Here is a 22,076-nt window from a genome sequence, read left to right as displayed (position 1 = left end):
GAGTCAGGACTTAAGACAAGAGAGAGCTGCCATTTCGTTGTGAACTTTATTAAATGCCTGATTTCCTGGAGATCCTGGTGTGCGGCGCTCTTCTTTTTGTAAGGAGAAAGAAGGTGTGGTGGAATATAGACAGGGTGCCCCGTCCCCGAGCGCAAAGGCCGCCCTGTGAGGTTGAGGCTGCCAAATGCAGAGAAATCAGTGTTGGATATGTATATCCATCCACCAAAGTTCCGCTTTTAGCCCAAGCCGCTTTCCACGGGGAGCTCGCAGCGGGGTAGCGAACCCCAAATATCCAACAAACAACCTGTAGGTACGGCCCAATCCTCATAAATTAATGCCGAACAGACCACCGTGCCACAGATCCAATGTGGAAGCGTGTTTATTTAAACACTCGCAACAAAATTCCCAACGCGTTTCAGAGCTTCACGCTCCTTGCTCACGGGTTAGGTTTACAAGCTGCCTTCTCTTCTTTTAAAGAAACACCCACATGTGTTACGTGTGCACAATAGACATAGAAAACAAACTTTTGTTCTTATTAACTTTGTCAATAACAGATTTCTTTATCACTAGAGATAAAAAATAAACTTAATGAAATGGGTCTGAATAAAGCCATCGAGTTTAACTTGATAATCCCCACAATTTAAACATGGTTATAAACCATTCATTTTTCGAGATCCCAAGATTGTCTAATTATGCAGTACTTTGCACAATCACAATTACACCCAAGTGGGCTAACCATTTCATATTAGGCATCTTTTCGACAGCAATTTTAACTTGTACAATTCTGCCACAGTAGGCTACGCGATACAATGACTCCCATGACATTTGCTTTACACCGTCAATTCTCAACAGTAGGTGATTACCGGAAAAAAGTCCAAAGAGTTTTGGAAGTTTTAAACTAATAAAAGATGGCTTCTTAACACTACCCCAAGATAAGTTAGCTCTCCTGCGTTTCCAGGATCTCTTGATCTGCAACAAAGAACAAACAAAGCTCATGGTTAAGATCCAATTCGCACAATTGCTAATATAGGCTTCAATGATTTTTTAACCTCTTCGGTGCCCGTGACGAGCTGGACTCGTCATGGGCCGCGGTGGCGCTGTGCCCATGACGAGTCCAGCTCGTCACAAACCCCGCCCGCTAATGCAACGGCTGGCACAGGGCGGGGAAAGGGGCGGGCACCGAAGGGGTTAAAGGGAGTCCCTTCACCCCAGTGTCTGGATCTCCTCCTACAGGAATGTAACCAACACACTTCCAATGTATGCAGCCTCTTCCCTAGAATCCAGGACAGGTGCAGCTAATGAAATGTCCAGGGTGCAACTTGACCCCCATCATGTACTGCAGCTAAAGGACACTGATAAGGATCGCAGTTTGTATGATACACCAAAGATATTTTCTACGTTAAGCCAATGGACAGTAGAAACAGCTTCATCTGGTACTGTGAATGCCATTGATGACCAGGAAAAAGTGTCTACAGTTTCCTCAAAGAGATGGACTATGCCAGGAAGTGTCCGGAACAGACATTTTTCTCTGACACTGCAATTGCTGGCATGGACATTTAATGGGTCAAGGATGACAATACCATTAAGGAAGAGAATGAAGCCGCCATGGACATTTCAACCTCATTAAAAAAGGAAGGAGATTGAAGATACTGAAGAGACTGAAGAGACTGGTTTTGAGAGCAATGACTAAAGAGACTTGTGGACAGGATGAAAGAGGTAAACTTAAGGAAGGAAAAGCAGGAGATGCTTTTACCCCTGTGATAAACAGAAAGACCAGGAAAAGAGATAGGAAATTGGACTACAAGTAAAGCTTTATAAAGTCTAAATTATTTGAATGTCTCCTGATGCTTCTCCTGGGAAGTATTAATGTTCGGTGTTTGGGCATTGATGCTAAATGTTCGGCAGTTTTTGACTTTTTAAAACAACAATAATCAGATTTCATTTGCTATTCCAGAACTTTCCAATGACGTAAACGTTCAGGAAATGTGGAACTGTGGGCCTACAATCTGGTAAGGCTGCTATTCTGACCAAATTGCAAGAATAGACATTTTATTTTGCAGTTTAACCTTTTCTATTCCAAAGGTTCAACAGGTAGTGAAGGGCAGATTACTATGTATGGATGGGAAATGGTTTAGATATGACATTTGTCTCATTCTTGTGTATTGCTCTACTATCATGCTGGGATAATGTTTTGAGTTTCCTTCCAAAGATCCTTTTATGCAACAGGAATGTTTTTATTTCGTTAGGGGATTTTAACTGATTTCTACAGTGTATCTTGACACTAGCTCTAGATAATTGCTGCACATAATTGCAGACTTTAATTACAGGATGCTTACAAATGTTACACCCTAATGATCCAGGATCTACTTGGATTACTTCAAATTATTCCATATAATCCCACATTGATTTGATCTTTGGAAGTCCATCTGAAAAGATAGTTTCAGCGCACTGATTACAGTTTTTCTTCTCAGACCATGACTTCATTACAGATATAAAATGAAATGTAGAGTAGTTTTGCAATATATTATAAGACACTCCCCAAATGAAGTCCTATTACACGTAACTCATCTTAAAGGAAGCGCATATCGTGCAATGGATCGATGGAGCTACAAGATGATTGCACATGCAGGGTACACCTCTGGATCAATGGGGGCGGGTATTCTTGTGCGAAAAACACTACCACTTACAGTTCAGAATATATGGCCTGACACTGAGGGCTGCTATGTAGCGGCGGCTGGTACTTGGCAGGACAAACTGATCAATATAATCTCTCTATACATTCCCCCGTGCCTACATGAGAAAGTTTTCCCTTAGTTGAGTACGTTGCTTCTTCGCCTCCCAGAAGGTATATTACTGGTGGGTGGTGATTTTAATTTAGCGCTGTTTAACAAAATAGATCACTTTCCCCCTAGAATGACGAAAAGTTGCCGCTGTCCCCTAATGGATTTCTTGTCTGCGTTTGGTCTCATGGATGTGTGGCGCTTCCACAACCCGGCAACAACACACTACTTGTTTTACTCTGGGGCACATGGGAGTTTCTCCCGCATTGACTAGCTTTTCACACTGGCACATTTTACCCTCATTTTAGTGTCGTGGGTCACTTGGAACGAGGAATTTCAGATCATTCACCAATATGGGTGGCATGCGGTCTGCCAGATCGGTGCCATAATCGCACTATTTTGTTCAACTTCTGGTATCTCAATCTACAGATCATACAAGAAGGACTCCAGGAAACTGCAGATAACTATTTTACCGAAAATGAGCACTCAGTGAGCTTGGCGCAAACCCTCTCGGAAGATTATAAAACAGTCATAAAGGGACGGGGGTATAATTGATCTCGAGACACCTAAAAGACAAGAAAGCTCAACTAGAAACACTCGATTGGGAAATTGCTGATCTAAAGATTACATGTACTACCCACGCAGATCAGGGTTTTCAACATACTCTGGAACTAATGCAACGGGAATATATAGATATAGCTTCTAAAGCTGCTAAAACAAGTTATTGAGAAACCAAACATTTTATATATGAAATTGGAGACAGAGGGTCCGATTCCGATGTCAGACGGACCTGAGTCCGTCCTGCATCGTTCAGGAACCATAACCGATCGACCTACTGTCGTCAGTTACGGCCCTGCAAGTACGATGCGAACGAACCCTGTTCAGTCGCACTCGTATGTTGCACAATGGGAGCATGCATTCCGAGCAGAATGCATGCCCGCATTGTGAAATGAAGGGGTGCAGTTCATCCCTGCACCCTGTGGCCGGCACCCCAATGTGCCTGCCACCAGGCGCAGGGATCAACAGAGGGGCACATGGGTGGCCTACCGGGGGCCCCCAAAGACAGTTTCCGACTTCCTTTTCGTGCCGGAAAGACCGGCACGAAAAGGTAGTGGAAAACTGCCATCGTACTCCCTCAGTCATAAAGAGGCGGCCGGGGCAGTACTGAAGAATTTCCGGACAGCAGATGGGCTCTCCGAGCCCGTCGGAAGCCATTTGGAAATCCGAGGTGGATTCCTTTCCGACCGAGCCCTTCGGAATGGCTCAGTCGGAATGGAATACGAACAGTGCCTTCCGATGCGGACGGAAGAGCTCCGACCCTTGCTCGGAGCCCTTCCGTCGGACATCGGAATTGGCCCCAGATTCGGGAAACTCCTGGCATGGCTGGACAAGTGGGAAAAGGCAAACTGCTGGGTCCATGAAACATGCACTCCCACCAGGAAACAAGTGACGGGTAGGCAGGAGATAGCCAATGCCTTTTCTACTTGTAATGCTAGACTGTACTCTCCTGCTGTTGCTGCCACGGCGGAGGACTGCAGGTAGCTCCTAACTCACCTACGGCTCCCAAGTCTCTCAAATGGTGATAGGGCATATCTAGAAGAGGATCTCTTACAGGAAGAAATAATTCAGGCAGTACGCGATTTGAATTCGGGCAAAGCACTGGGCCATCACGGGATTCCCACTGAAGTCTTTAAGCTAATAGCAGTACAGGTCACCCCGTTCCTACTCCGAATGTTTAGAGAAAGCCGCAACCAGGGATCCCTCTCTACAGATCAGCGATTGGCCAATATTGTAGTTATTCCAGAAGACCGTCTTCCTTAGCTGTATCGCTTTCATGTTGAAAATAATAAACAGATTCGTAGAAAAAAACAACTATATTATGTACCAAACAAAAACAATATTTTTGCCTTAGATATTCTGTTCTACAATATTTCTGCAGTCCCAATTTTATTTACACGATACTCATGTCACTCAATATTTTTATTCCGATATTTTAGTAATTCATTGCGGCCTGGCAGTCTAAAAATATTTTAAAGTAATATATTTTTGGGAAAAAAACAGCATTTGTGGGGGGAGCATCAGATGAGTGCGTGGGGCAAGCGATAGGGAGTGGGCAGGAGTACGAGACAGAATTAAAGCTATATGTACAAAAAACATCTAAACTTTAACAACAGCAAATAAAAAAGATAACAAAGGTGTACTGGCTTAGTGGTTGAGAGTGTCAGCATAGGTGTTACCATGAATGAATTAGCAAACATTGCTTAATTTGTAAGCAAAAAAAAGGTACAGGGGCCAAATGTGATTTTTACTCACTCTTTCAGGTTTTTTCATCCTTGCGTTCAATCTTTGTCACTGTTTTCCTATCTATCTGTTCCTCTTCTTTTTCCTTTTTCTGTCTTTGTCTTTCCTGTCTTTGTCTCTCTCTTGCTTTGTATCGAAATGCCCAGCACCTGAAACCACCGGCACAAATTAAGCATTGCTAGCAAGATATCTTGTAATGGGTGCCTAGCCTATGCAATGTGACTTAATCATATCTCCCAAACAACCCAATGGACTGACTTTAAAGACCCCAAAATGAGGTCACCAAGATGTGCTGGACTTTACGATAGTGTAACCATGCTAAACCAGCTCTGAAGACACCCAGTGGCTGTTAGGATCACATGCAAGATGCTGTGCATTATCCATAAGGCCGGCTATAATAATCGCCTCGAATGATGGCTCCACATTACACTCCTAAAGGGAATCTTGTGTCAGCATCACTGCCACCGACCCCTCAAGGCCCCTTCATCCGGCAGAAACATGGCAGCAGTTTTTTGGGGTGTTAGATCTGAACTCAGGAACACTCAGGTTCCCCAACACAGAGCTGGGGCTAATTACCTCTGATTTAGGAAAACTCCTTACAACAGAACCTTTCAATGAATGATCCGTCTGCAGCCTTCTCTCCTAGGTCTGCGATTGAAGAATGTAGGAAAGTGTTCACCTCTTCACGGCTGACTCTCTCCGCACGGGTTTGTTTTTTAGTTTTTTTCTTCTGTAAACTTCAGCACGCATCACAAGATGACGACGAGCACTTCGCAAAGCACCCGAATACATTTAGATGGATTTGAGAAACATTCTGGCATCTGAGAGGATGGTAGGGCTGCTGCAAAGGCAGTGACTCTGTCTGCTCGAGCCCTACCACACTTTCACATAATTAGCTGGCAGGAAATCTCCTTTTACATAACATCCCAGTCCACTTATGCAAGTTCACCTTGAAAAGAGAGGATCCGAGTCCAAGCTAAACATCAAACTTTCCACAGCGGCTGGAGAGCACAGCTGTGTTTGGACATTCGAGTGCTTCCTACTCACTGCTCACAGTGACGCCAGAAAAGAAGGTACAGGGGCCGGCAGTGGCCCACACATGACCCTCGAGGGCATTGTGATGGGACAAGGTTAACTGGGGTGATGAGGGTCTGCGCCTATTCGAGCTCCCTGCGGAGTGCAGTGTACATACAGTAAACTACCTTTTGTCAACATAAACACTCTACTATGGGTGGGTGGAAGATTTGGCAGAATTTTGACGACTGTATTACTTTTATGACGCTGAGTTCCCGCAAAATTCCGCTAATTGCCACGTGTTGGAATTTTTTCTCGCAAGCAGCTACAGAATGGTAAGTTGGAGAGTGAGATTTGGTGTCCCCTAGCGTGATTTCCGGACGCTAGGAGGACATCTGATGAGAATTTTCTAACAAGGGCGGTTGCAACGGTTCGCGGTCAGAAGTCTGCTGTTCGAGTAGAAAATCTACTTGAGCGGTATCAAAATTAACTTGAGTATTTGCACCCTCTGGGGCACCGCATGGTTCAATTCACACTGATTTTTCAGCAGAAGGTGCTACCAGCGCTAAATCACAGCGCGAGCAGTGCGACGTGCCTATTTACGCCAGTTGGCAGAACTCTGTGGCATCGCGCAAGTGCCGCCCACCACTACACTAACAGCAAACAAAGGACGCGGCACTCCAAAGCTGGATAAGTTGGATTCTATTTCATCACAACACCACTCAGCCAACGTGTTTCAGCCCTCACACGGCTTTCATCACGGTTAGTGAGTCCTTCTTTCATTACGCTTTATATTCCCATCTCTGCCATAATGGGGCATTATGGGATTCGTAGTGTGTGCATTTTGAATAACTTTAAACATATATACAAAAGGACAATTGCGCATATGTCAGGATATTTACTTTTCAATGGTTGAATTTACATTTCTTTTCAAACGTTTTACTATTTTTAGCGATGTTTTTCACATGCATTTGATTTTATTACTCTAGGTATAGTATCCCTTTAATTACCATTCATTCAATCGTTAAGTTTGCATTTTTTTTTGGAACGCATTGCATTTTTTAGTCATGTCTTTCTTACATTCAATTTATCGGTAATTCATTGGTATAGTACCCTTTTCAATTCAAAACATTCAGTTACGTGATTTTTGCGCATGTTAACTATGTCCACAATTTCTAATGCTCGTGACAATTGTTCCAGTGAATTTCAATTGCTGGGGTATAGTACCCATACTTGAAAAAGTGGGTAAAGTGGCAACATGTTCAATTATTTCTAACACAGTTTCGAATTCATTAGACGGTTTACTCTAAGTGCACAAAAAGTTCCTCATCGTTATTTATCCCTCTGGGAGACCTCGTTCTCAGCCTGATAATGTACCTTGATTCCATTTGTCGTAGTTTTTAGGTCTCGGCCTGACGTCAGCAGCGCATGAAGGAGAGAACCAGGTCAGCAGAGGTGCTTTAGAGCCATAGAACCAGGTCAGCAGAGCTGCTATAGAGCCAGAGAACCAGGTCAACAGAGCTGCTCTAGAGCCTAAGAAGCAGGTTAGCATAGCTGCTCTAGAGCCAGAGAACCAGGTCAGCAGAGCTGCTATAGAGCCAGAGAACCAGGTCAACAGAGCTGCTCTAGAGCCTAAGAAGCAGGTTAGCATAGCTGCTCTAGAGCCAGAGAACCAGGTCAGCAGAGCTGCTGTAGAGCCAGAGAAACCAGGTCAGCAGAGCTGCTTTACAGCCACAGAACCAAGTCAGCAGAGCTGCTTTAGAGCCATAGAACCAGGTCAGCAGAGCTGCTCTAGCTGACACTGACTGACTGACACCGCCTGCCTGACAATGACTGACTGACACTGACTGACACTGACTGTCTGACTGACACTGACTGACTGACACTGACTGACTGACACTGACTGACTGACTGACACTGACTGACTGACACTGACTGACTGATACTGACTGACACTGACTGACTGACACTGACTGACTGACACTGACTGACACTGACTGACTGACACTGACTGACACTGACACTGACTGACACTGACTAACTGACACTGACTGACTGACACTGACTGACACTGACTGACTGACACTGACTGACACTGACTGACTGACACTGACTGACACTGACTGAGTGACACTGACTGACACTGACTGACTGACACTGACTAACACTGACTGACTGACACTGACTGACTGACACTGACTGACTGACACTGACTGACACTGACACTGACTGACACTGACTGACTGACACTGACTGACACTGACTGACACTGACTGATTGACACTGAGTGACACTGACTGTCACTGACTGACACTGACTGACTGTCACTGACTGACACTGACTGACTGACACTGACTGACACTGACTGACTGACACTGACTGACACTGACTGACTGACACTGACTGACACTGACACTGACTGACACTGACTGACTGACACTGACTGACTGACACTGACTGACACTGACTGACTGACTCTGAGTGACACTGACACTGACTGACACTGACTAACTGACACTGACTGACTGACACTGACTGACACTGACTGACACTGACTGACTGACACTGACTGACACTGACTGACTGACACTGACTGACACTGACTGAGTGACACTGACTGACACTGACTGACTGACACTGACTAACACTGACTGACACTGACTGACACTGACTGACTGACACTGACTGACTGACACTGACTGACACTGACTGACACTGACTGACTGACACTGAGTGACACTGACTGACACTGACTGACTGTCACTGACGGACACTGACTGACTGACACTGACTGACACTGACTGACTGACTGACACTGACTGACACTGACTGAGTGACACTGACTGACACTGACTGACTGACACTGACTAACACTGACTGACTGACACTGACTGACTGACACTGACTGACACTGACACTGACTGATGACACTGACTGACTGACACTGACTGACTGACACTGACTGACTGACACTGACTGACTGACACTGACTGACACTGACTGACTGACACTGAGTGACACTGACTGTCACTGACTGACACTGACTGACTGACACTGACTGACACTGACTGACTGACACTGACTGACACTGACTGACTGACACTGACTGACTGACACTGACTGACACTGACTGACTGACACTGACTGACTGACACTGACTGACACTGACTGACTGACTCTGAGTGACACTGACTGTCACTGACTGACACTGACTGACTGACACTGACTGACACTGACTGACTGACACTGACTGACACTCACTGACTGACACTGATTGAGACTGACTGACTGACACTGACTGACTGACACTGACTGACACTGACTGCCTGACACTGACTGACACTGACTGACTGACACTGACTGACACTGACTGACATTGACTAACATTGACTGACTGACTAACATTGACTGACTGACAATGACTAACTGACACTGACTGACACTGACTGACACTGACTGACACTGACACTGACTGACACTGACTGACTGACACTGACTGACACTGACTGACACTGACTGACTGACACTGACTGACACTGACTGACTGACACTGACTGACACTGACTGAGTGACACTGACTGACACTGACTGACTGACACTGACTAACACTGACTGACTGACACTGACTGACTGACACTGACTGACACTGACACTGACTGACACTGGCTGACTGACACTGACTGACACTGACTGACACTGACTGACACTGACTGACTGACACTGAGTGACACTGACTGTCACTGACTGACACTGACTGACTGTCACTGACTGACACTGACTGACTGACACTAACTGACACTGACTGACACTGACTGACTGACTGACACTGACTGACACTGACTGACTGACACTGACACTGACTGACACTGACTGACTGACACTGACTGACTGACACTGACTGACACTGACTGACTGACTCTGAGTGACACTGACACTGACTGACACTGACTAACTGACACTGACTGACACTGACTGACACTGACTGACTGACACTGACTGACACTGACTGACTGACACTGACTGACACTGACTGACTGACACTGACTGACACTGACTGACTGACACTGACTAACACAGACTGACACTGACTGACACTGACTGACTGACACTGTCTGACTGACACTGACTGACACTGACTGACTGACACTGAGTGACACTGACTGTCACTGACTGACACTGACTGACTGTCACTGACTGACACTGACTGACTGACACTGACTGACACTGACTGACTGACTGACACTGACTGACACTGACTGAGTGACACTGACTGACACTGACTGACTGACACTGACTAACACTGACTGACTGACACTGACTGACTGACACTGACTGACACTGACTGATGACACTGACTGACTGACACTGACTGACACTGACTGACACTGACTGACACTGACTGACACTGACTGACTGACACTGAGTGACACTGACTGTCACTGACTGACACTGACTGACTGACACTGACTGACTGACACTGACTGACTGACACTGACTGACTGACTCTGACTGACACTGACTGACTGACACTGACTGACTGACACTGACTGACACTGACTGACTGACACTGACTGACACTGACTGACTGACACTGACTGACTGACACTGACACTGACTGACACTGACTGACTGACTGACACTGACTGACACTGGCTGACTGACTCTGAGTGACACTGACTGTCACTGACTGACTGACACTGACTGACACTCACTGACTGACACTGATTGAGACTGACTGACTGACACTGACTGACTGACACTGCCTGACACTGACTGCCTGACACTGACTGAAACTGACTGACTGACACTGACTGACTGACACTGACTGACTGAAACTGACTGACACTGACTGACACTGACTAACATTGACTGACTGACTAACATTGACTGACTCACAATGACTAACTGACACTGACTGACACTGACTGACACTGACTGACACTGACTGACACTGACTGACACTCACTGACACTGACTGACACTGACTGACACTGACTGACACTGACTGACACTGACTGACACTGACTGACACTGACTGACACTGACTGACACTGACTAACATTGACTGACTGACACTGACTGACTGACACTAACTGACACTGACTGACTGACACTGAGTGACACTGACTGTCACTGACTGACACTGACTGACTGACACTGACTGACTGACACTGACTGACTGACACTGACTGACTGACACTGACTGACACTCACTGACTGACACTGATTGAGACTGACTGACTGACACTGACTGACTGACACTGACTGACTGACACTGACTGACTGACACTGACTGACACTCACTGACTGACACTGATTGAGACTGACTGACTGACACTGACTGACTGACACTGACTGACACTGACTGACTGACACTGACTGACACTGACTGCCTGACACTGACTGACACTGACTGACTGACTGACTGAAACTGACTGACTGACACTGACTGACTGACACTGACTGACTGAAACTGACTGAAACTGACTGACACTGACTGACACTGACTGACACTGACTAACATTGACTGACTGACTAACATTGACTGACTGACAATGACTAACTGACACTGACTGACACTGACTGACACTCACTGACTGACACTGACTGACACTGACTGACTGACTGACACTGACTGACACTGACTAACATTGACTGACTGACAATGACTAACTGACACTAACTGACACTGACTGACTGACACTGACTGACTGACACTGACTGACACTCACTGACTGACTCTCACTGAAACTGACTGACACTGACTGACTGACTGACTGACTGACACTGACTGACTGACACTGACTGACACTGACCAACCGACTGACACTGACTGCCTGACACTGATTGACACTGACTGAAACTGACTGACACTGACTGACTGACACTGACTGACACTGACTGAAACTGACTGACACTGACTGATACTGACTGATTGACTGACACTGACTGACTGACACTGACTGACACTGACTGACACTGACTGACACTGACTGACTGAATGACTGACACTGGCTTACTGACACTGACTGACTGACACTGACTGACACTGACTCACTGACACTGACTGACAATGATTGACTGACCCTGACTGACTGACTAACACTGACTGACTGACACTGACTGACACTGACTTACTGAAACTGACTGACTGAAACTGACTGACTGACACTGATTGACACTGACTGACACTGACTGACTGACACTGACTGACACTGACTAACATTAGGTCTTGCCTTTCATTAAGTTAAAGCCATTTGCTTTGCTATACAAAACCATTAGCAAAGCAAATGGCTTTAACTTAATCAAAGGCGAGACCTTTTGCATTTTCAATGCTTGTTTAACTCTGTCACCAACTCGTTCTTCCGGGGGAATCATATGAATGCCATAGTAGGTCATTGCTCTCCAGTCTCCTCTTTGACACTGTGACATGTGCTTCACCGTAGCATGAGTCATATTTCCATTCTTAACTGCACGGATGTGTTCAAGAATGCGTTTCTTAAGCATGCACGTTGTGGTTTTTCCTGAAAATGGCTTTTCACCAGCATATCCTTTTTTGATCTTCCTATAGATGACAATTGGTTTTGGGCCTAAGAATTTCCAAATATCTGAGTTTCCTGCAATTAGATGCCAATATTTCTTGATTGTGTTAGTTATTATGCCACTTTATTTGCTGTATGTCGTAATAAAGCTAGGTGGTTCCTGATCACTGGCTTCTTGGACTTTTGATTTTGGGATCAATGTGTCTTCTCTTGATTTTCGATCTGCACGTTGTTTGCATTTTCTTAATGTTATATCATTGTATTCTCTCATTAGGTCTCACCTAGCGTTGCAGCTCGAATGCGCTGCCATCGCTTTGCAAGGCATGCAGTATATACTGTAGTGTGGAAGCTTCGTGGAAGCTCCGCCCACTCTCTGCCCATTGGCTTTTCTCTTAAATGCTGCCTTCCAATTGGTTTGAGGCTTGTTAGTCCCTCCTGATTCATCATTTGTATCCTTCCACAGCTATTGGCCACGTAGTTAAGAATGGAAATATGACTTATGCCACGGCAAAGCACATTTCACAATGTTAAAAAGGAGGCTGGAGAGCAATGACCTACTATGGCATTCATATGATTCCCCCAGAAGAACGAGGTGGTGACAGAGTTAAAAAAACTACGACAAATGGAATCAAAGTACATTGTCAGGCTGAGAACGAGGTCTCCCAGAGGGATGAATAACGATGAGGAACTTTTTGTGCACCTAAAGTAAACCGCCTAATGAATTCGGAACTGTGTTAGAAATAATTGAACATGTTGCCACTTTACACACTTTTTCAAGTATGGGTACTATACCGCAGCAATTGAAAATCACTGGAACAATTGCCAAAAAAAACGAAATTTAAATCAAAGATAGAATTTAACCAACAAGGAAAGGGAAGCAATAAAGAAATTAATGGAAAATAAGGAAATCACAGTGAAACCCGCCGATAAAGGGGGAACATCGTCCTGATGGATACAAAGGATTATGTAAAAGAAGCAATGGGGCAATTGAATGATGTTTCCAACTATCATAGAATCAACCATAATCCTATAAACAAAATGGTCACAGAATTAAATCGAAACCTGCAAGAATGGTACTCAAACAATCTAATCAGCGATGATGAATTAAAATTTCTTACTAAAGACTTCCCTGTTATACCAACAATATACTTCCTACCTAAAATTCATAAGACACTACAAAATTCACCAGGGAGACCAATAGTCTCTTCATGTGACTCCCTCTATGAAAATCTTTCTCAATATGTGGATAAATTCTTGGACTCAATTGCACAAAGCATGAGCTCCTATATAAAAGACACGGGAGGTTTCCTCAGAATTCTAACAGGAATTACATGGAGCAATCAATACCTCTTGGTGACAATAGACGTTGTGTCTTTGTACACATTAATAAGGCATGAAGTGGGGTTGGAGGCATGTAGATTCTTCTTAAAACAGCGAAGTATCACGTAATTAAAACACTCTGAAATGTTACTGAAAATGATTGAGATATGCCTGACAAACAATATTTTTCTTTTTAATAAAGAACTTTTTAAACAATGCTGCGGTACAGCTATGGGCAATTCTTTTTCTCCAAATTTTGCAAATATAAACATGGGCTGGTGGGAGAGAGAGATAGCGTGGAATTCAGACAATCAAGAGGAACTCGAACAGATCGTGCTCTGGGTCCGATTCATTGATGATTTGTATTTAATATGGAATGGCACTGAGCATGATTTTAATGAGTATTTTTTAAAACTGAACAACAACCAGATTGGCTTATCATTCACGTGTGCCAAGAGCAGGAAAGAAATTGAATTTTTGGACACCAAAATCTTTATTGAAAATGACCAAATCCAGTCCAACCTATTCAGGAAAAAAACTGCTACTAATAGCATTCTACATGGAACCAGTTTCCATTCTAAACCGCTCTTGGAAACTATCCCTTAAGCGGAGAATTTATACGCATGAAACGTAATTGCTCTAAAAAAGAAGACGCAGAGGAGAAGATTCAGGAAACAATACAGAGACTAACAAGCATACAAGCATTTGCAATGCAATAGGTCTCGCATTTGTCAGAGTTAGAGCTATTGGCGTTGTCAATTACAATGTCTTTCATGTATGTGTTTTAGTTTGGAGTATAGTGGATGTATGACACAGCTGCAGCACTGCCTAGAGGACTTAGAATGAGAAATTACCACTGAGACCAGAAAAACATCCACAGCACTTTCTAGCGGACTTAGATTGAGAAAGTACCACTGGGCCCAGAAAAGCAGCTGTAGCACCGTTTAGAGGACTTAGAAAGAGTAATTACAGGTGAGACCAGAGAATCAGCTAGCAGCACTGTCTAGAGGACTTAGAATGAGGAATTACTGACAGGACCAAAGATGCAGTTTCAGCATTCCCTAGAGGACTTAGAAGGAGGAATTACTAATGATACCAGAGACGCAACTAGCAGCACTGTCTAGAGGGCATAGAATGAGGAATTATTGACAGGACCAGAGAAGTAGCTAGCAGCACAGCCAGTGTGGAGATGGAAGGAAACATCTCATATATGGGGATTAGGGAAAGGAGCTCCTCCACAGGAGCAAATAATTGTGTCCACAGAGAGGCCCAAAAACGTTACATGATAAATGAACATTTCCACCATATGGAAAGTCTACATGCGTAAATGTTACACATCTGGTTACTCCTTGGAATGGCATTTATTGGATTCGTTGCAAAATCACCAAATGTAGGAATTCTTTCCAAATGTAATATGGTCTGACTGATTCCGTGGACCTTGTCAATGGGACTGTATAATTTTTAAAATTGGGAACTGGTCCTTTTACAAGGGCCTCCCTCCCCCTCCTCCTTCATAATCAGCATATCAATTTTAATGTACTTTATTATCCTGTCTGGTGTGGTTAAAATCAGTTAAATATAGATGCAGCTGTAAGAGAACTTGGCTTAGTTTATTTCTTAAATTTATCACACTGGAGGAAAATATAGATCAAATCTTTCATTTATCTTTTCAGATTTTCAAATTGTGTATGTTGATTTGATAGATTCAAAAATAAGTAAATAAAAATGTAGCCTGTTTTCTTGTCATCCAAATCAATAATTCTTGATTATTAACATAATTGTATCCACAATTTAACATTCTCACATTGTTATGGAATCCTTAAGGTTACTCAGAAACTTCTCAGGAAAGAAAGGACTCGGATGACGCTCAGACTGAATGTTTTTTGCACCTCAGACACTTTATCAGGGCAATCTTCAATCCATCTATTGAAGGTGTTTTCTGCTCAGTGGGTAGTACAGCAGTTTTGCCATTCGTATGTGCTGTAAATTACAGGTAATACTAATACCCCATTTAATGATACCCAGCTTACTAACTTAGAAGGATGAAAGTTTGAGTTGACCTTGCCAGAATGCACATGAATAACATGCAGAGTACACCAGATGTCAAAGGTAATATCTTAATTTGCTGAGGACTCTTGCTGCTTAACTCGCTGAGCCACCTTCCAGCTTAACTCGCTGTCTGGGCTGCAGATTTTTCCACGTTATAACATCGGTGCCTCGGGCATGAAGCTTGTTCTGCTGTCGAGGTCTCAATCGCTACCTTCCACAAGTAGCCTAGAGCCGATGCGTTTGCGCGCTTTACAAAAAGTATACTTTGTTAGGTAGAATAGAAAACGTCGACTTCTTGAGAAAATAAACAGCGTTTAACGAGACATGGTTAATTTTAGCCTAATAGAAGTGCATTTTCCCAAGACAGATGAAAACGTGAAGAGAAACATGAATATTCATAAATTAATCGTACGGCTTTAGAAAAAAGTGATAACATTTTAACCCCAAAAAAAATCTACATATGCATGGTGTAATGTATTAAAAGGGTGGTTCAATTCTGTGGCACGTGCTGCAGACACATTCGCCCCTTGGTGTTTGTAAAATAGGCGTTATGAATAGGAATGACCGTGGAACGATGAAGAGCTGAGGAGGCCCTGCCCAGATAGTAGCCTGTGACATGTGCCTAGCTTGTGATATATGCCTTACACACACACACAAACACACAATGCCTGGACATGTCGTGCGTAGTTGTATTTAAAGGGTGTAGTCACTTGTGTTTTCCATAAAATGTCTGCTTCCAAGATTGGACTCCTACGGGAGAAGGGGGCGTGGCAGGAGGGGTGTAGGGAATGAGCGCCGATCGTTCAATTGCCCTTTCCGTGAATGCTGTCACAATGGGTTTCAAAACCCCAGCTGACATCATCAAAGGAAGGAACGTTCTGGTATTTGTACTGTTGCAAGATGCAGGACTCGGTCGAGAGCTCTCATTTTCTTTGCATTTCATGGCTCTTTTAATGCATAGAACATCTAATGGGGAGCTGACAACATGGTGAGAGCTTGTCAGTTGGGGTTTCGAGTGATGTCGCAGACAAAGACAGCATTGGCCAAGGTGTCCTCCAAACTTCATTTAAATCCCAATTTACAACAAGCAATGCTGGGGGAAGCCTCGCGAAAGCACGCACGTGTAGGGACAAGCAATGCTGGGGGAAGCCTCGTGAAAGCAAAAGCACACGCGCGTAGGGACAAAAAAAAGCGCGCGCAGGGTCAAGCAATGCTGGGGGAAGCCTCTTGAAAGTGAAAGCACACACGCGTAGGGACAAAAAAAAAGCATACGCGTGTGCACAAAGATGGCGTCGGGCTGTCCACATGCGCGTGCATTTTTTTGTCCCTATGTGTGCATGTTCAACATTGTGAATGGCGAGAGCAGCCATTTCTGTCCATCGGTAAGCACGTTCATTCAGAATTGGCTGAATCGATTACAAAAGGTCCTCTCCTGACGAAGAACAGCGCATGCGCTGCTTTCGCCAGGCGAGACCTAAAAATGAGAGGATACACTTGAGCATTAGAAATTGTGGACACAGTTAACATGCGCAAAAATCACGTAATTGAATGTTTTGAATTGAAAAGGGTACTATACCAATGAATTACCGATAAACTGAATGTAAGAAAGACATGACTAAAAAATGCAATGCGTTCCAAAAACAATGCAAACTTAACGATTGAATGAATGGTAATTAAAGGGGTACTATACCTAGATTGATAAAATCAAATGCATGTGAAAAACATTGCTAAAAATAGTAAAACGTTTAAAAAGAAATGTAAAATCAACCATTGAAATGTAAATATACTGATATACGTGCAATTGTCCTTTTGTATATATGTATAAAGCTATTCAAAATGCATGCACTACGAATCCCATAATGCCCCATTATGGCAGAGATGGGAATATAAAGCGTAATGAAAGAAGGACTCACTAACCGTGATGAAAGCCGCGTGAGGGCTGAAACGCGTTGGTTGAGTGGTGTTGTGATTAAATAAATTCCAACTTATCCAGCTTTGGAGTGCCGTGTCCTTTGTTTGCTGAAATTGAATTTGGGGCCCATATGCTGAGCACCCGCTGTGGAGCGCTTTGAACTCAAAGGGTCACATTGTGGCAAATATATATATATATGTATATATGTATATATATATTCACTTAAAAAACCATAGGTTTCACACATGTTATAGTTAGCTGGGCATTTTCCTCGTGAAAAACCAATGAAATTCCCCCGTTATAGTTAGTGCAGGCAACTATAACTCACGCGACCGTAATCCGCTGCTGATGACGTCAGATATTACATCACTGTATTTACACATTTATATACCCATGTCTTCTTCCTTTTTTTTTTAGCTATACATATATATATTTTTTTTTTTCAGAAAGACACATATGTCATCAGTGATGTAATATCTGACGTCATCAGCAGCGGATTACGGTCGCGTGATTTATAGTTGCCTGCACTAACTATAACGGGGGAATTTCATTGGTTTTTCACGAGGAAAATGCCCAGCTAACTATAACATGTGTGAAACCTATGGTTTTTTAAGTGAATTTGCAAGGTTTTTTAAATGCTAATTCCTAACTATAACGTGTGTGAAACCTATGGTTTTTTCAGTGAATTTGTACGTTTTTTTAAATGCTAAGTTACTTTACGCCGTTCGTGCCGTGCGCGCACGGTGCGCTTCGCGCACCGTGCGCGCACGGTGGGCACGCGGTGCGCTTTGCGCACCGCACGCCCACTTCACGCAGTTCGTTCCGTGCGCGCACGGTGAGCACGCGGTGCGCTTTACGCAGTTAGTGCCGTGCACGCACGGTGCACTTTGCGCACCGTGCACGCGCGGTGGGCACGCAGCCCACGTTACGCTTAAAGGGCCATGTACGCACGGTGCGCTTCGCGCACCGTCCGCACAAGGAGGACACATGATACGCTTTGTTGTTAAGGGTTTAGGCATAAACTGTTCATTACTAATAAGCCACGGGGGGACTGAGATTGGAATTTTTTTAAAAAGCTTTTACACCGTGCGCGCACGCTGCGCGAACCACGCAGAATTTTTTTCATTCCTATAGTGCGCGGACGCTTCGCGCACTTGGCGATTTACCGAAAAAAATTACATTTTTTTAATTGCCCTTGGGGGACCTCCTGGGACCTCTTGACCCCTGCTAGGGGGTCAGGAACTGTCCAGCGTGCCCCCTTTACATGTTTTTCTCCTTTGTGTTTCACCCCCCTCTCAGTGCGAGAGACAAAATGGCGGCCGACACTTCCTGGTTTTGACCGATTCGAATGTTTACTAAGATGTAACAACCAATCAGAAGTACGCTCGCGGGCGGCCGAGTGCGCGCACCCTGCGCGCACGCTGCGCGCGTATAGATATATATATTGATTTAAATGTTATTTTCTCAGATAATACTGAACAGATTTACACCATACCTGCAAAAGGCACCAAACGGACCTTATGGCTACCTCTCTGCCAAATTTCACGTAATTCTGTTCAGCCGTTCGGGCTGTAGCTGCGACTAAAGTCCCTATGGAAAAATCCATGTGGAAAACGTGTTTTGGGACCCCCCCTTTTTCTCGGCCCCCGCTTGACGAATCACCCCGAGACTTTCAGGGTAGGAGCGGAGCGGAGCGCCCCATTAGTTTTGAAAATTTTGCGAAGATTCGTCAATCGGTGCCAAAGTTATTCAAAATAGAATTCTGAGATTTCCTATGGAAACTCGGTCCTAACTATAACTATCTACTGGCGACCGCCAGTAGATAATATATATATATATATATATATTTTGCACTTTATTTTGATCCTATATTGAAAACATAGAGTTGGACTATTTTATTAATGTGATTGCCTCGTCTCTGCATTAAGTGGCACCAGTCACTTTATGTCCTTCAAATATTTAGGCATTTATGCATTTATTTATATATATGAGACAGTTTGTTGGACAATTGTGATAGCGTTTATAATTTTTCGTTATGATGGGTTTTTGTTTAACACGGTTAGCACTCTATATAAATATCAATAGGACATAATGACATCAGGTCTCTTGACGCCAGGGAAATAGATATATGTAAAATATCTCCTTCTGATAACGTCACAGGCATTTAGGCATGTATTTGTCAGTTACAATGTGATTGAATATATGAAACAGCAAAAAATTGAATTTTTGTTATATCGCATTGTTTGTATGAGAATTTTCCTGATGTCACAATATGTTTTCTATGTCCATTGTTAACTTGATTGCACTTGCACTTTAAATAGTGGGCTTGCACTAATGCGTGGTCAGGTGATCAAGGCCGCTGTGACGGCCGAAACGCGTCCTGACATCTGTGCTGGGGATACTCTTTGAATAAACTGTTTTGGCACTCCAAGAGGTCTGCGCCCGTGATTCCCTTTCAGGGAGTTCTGATTGCGAGTTGTTGAGAGATATATATATATTTATATATACTTCTACGATTGTCGATTCCAGTCAAGGAAAGAATCCACACGAGCCCACTCGATCAGTAAAGCAGCTTTATTCTTCAGTAAGCAGAAGAGGACGATGCGTTTCGACCACGTCCGTGGTCTTGGTCACATGACCATTGTCTCCCTTTTCACCAGTTATAAAGGGTGAGTGCACTTTTTTCAATAGACATAGAAAAAATATACAATTAGTGGTTCGTAATAAACAATAAAGTAAATCATGTAAATAAAGTTACAAAAAATACAGTTCAAATAATACAGGGGATTTTGTAACAATACAATTGTTTTCATTGTTTGTTCGGCCCAGTACACAGTAGGTGAATTGCGCAGAGGTGTAGTGTTAATGTGATTCAGGGCCATAAAGGACTAGTGCCTTACTTATGAACTATGTGATAGATTTAACGTGGTTTTAAGGGAGGATATTCCTACGCAAGTCACGGATTGAAAAAATCAATATGATGGAGGGTCTAGTGCCCTTTAACAGCTATCCAGTGTTGACTTGGAGTAAAGGTGACTCCGGTGCTCGTAATTCTATCACAGATGTGAGATACAGGAAGATTCATAGTGGTGTTCCTGTATAAGATCAAAAGAGACAAATTTGATTAGTGACATATTTTAAGAGCAATTATTCAAAGACACAGCTGTATTTTACTCATACTGGTTACATGTGGTTTGCACAATTGTAAGACCTGTACATTTGATTCAATGTAAACAAGAAAAAAGCGCATTCTTAGTTAAGACAAATTTTAAACAAAACACAAGGGGGGAGAGATATGGATTGGGCGTGAGTAGCCCACCAAGGTCTTAGTGTTGCTGTATCTGGCTATGTCTCGTTACAGGTGGGAATATAATTCCTCATCCTGATTCAGGCCATCCGGGAATTTGGTGCCTGCTAAGAGGATGAAACGGGATTCAAGTTTGCGTAAAGAAGCAATACGGTTTCCTCCTCTAGGGTTGGGTTTGACTGTATCCAATCCAAAATATTTGGCTTTGGTCTAGTCGCCCCCATGTTCCTTCGAGAAGTGTCTTGCCGTGCTGTAGGTTTGATCGCAATTAGTAATAGCTCGCCAGTGTTCCAGTATACGTTTTTTGATCGGGAAGGTAGTCGACCCGATATACCACAGTTGGCAAGGACATACTATTACATATACCACAAAGTCAGTATTACATGTGATGAGTTTCGGAATTTTCCAGGGAGTTTTAGTTCTTTCTAATGTGACTTCTGATACATTGTTGCTGTTTTTACATGCCTTACAGTTCCCGCATTTCCGGAAACCCTTTGTTTGCTGCAGCCAGCTTGTTTCTTTCATTTGTAAATGGCTATGTACTAGCATGTCTTTAAGAGATGGGCTTCTCATAAATGTTATTGATGGAGTAGCTCCTATCTCATTTCTTAAGATTGGATCCTGTCTCAGGATATCCCATCTGTTTCTGAGGATACTTCGCATTTGATTCGATTGACTGCAATATTTGGTTATAAATCTCACTGCTTTTCTGGGAGTGGTCTCATTAGTTTTGGTATGTTTAGTTTTGTTAAGAATTTCATCCCTTGATTGGCTTTCCACTCTTTTTTTAGCCTGAGATATTGCTTTCTTAGAGTACCCTCTTTCCTTGAATCTCATTTTCATTTCCTGCT

This window comes from Triturus cristatus, chromosome 11, assembly GCF_964204655.1.
Source record: "Triturus cristatus chromosome 11, aTriCri1.1, whole genome shotgun sequence".
Classification (NCBI taxonomy): domain Eukaryota; kingdom Metazoa; phylum Chordata; class Amphibia; order Caudata; family Salamandridae; genus Triturus; species Triturus cristatus.
The sequence above is the reverse complement of the archived record's forward strand: the minus strand, read 5'-3'. Positions refer to the sequence as shown.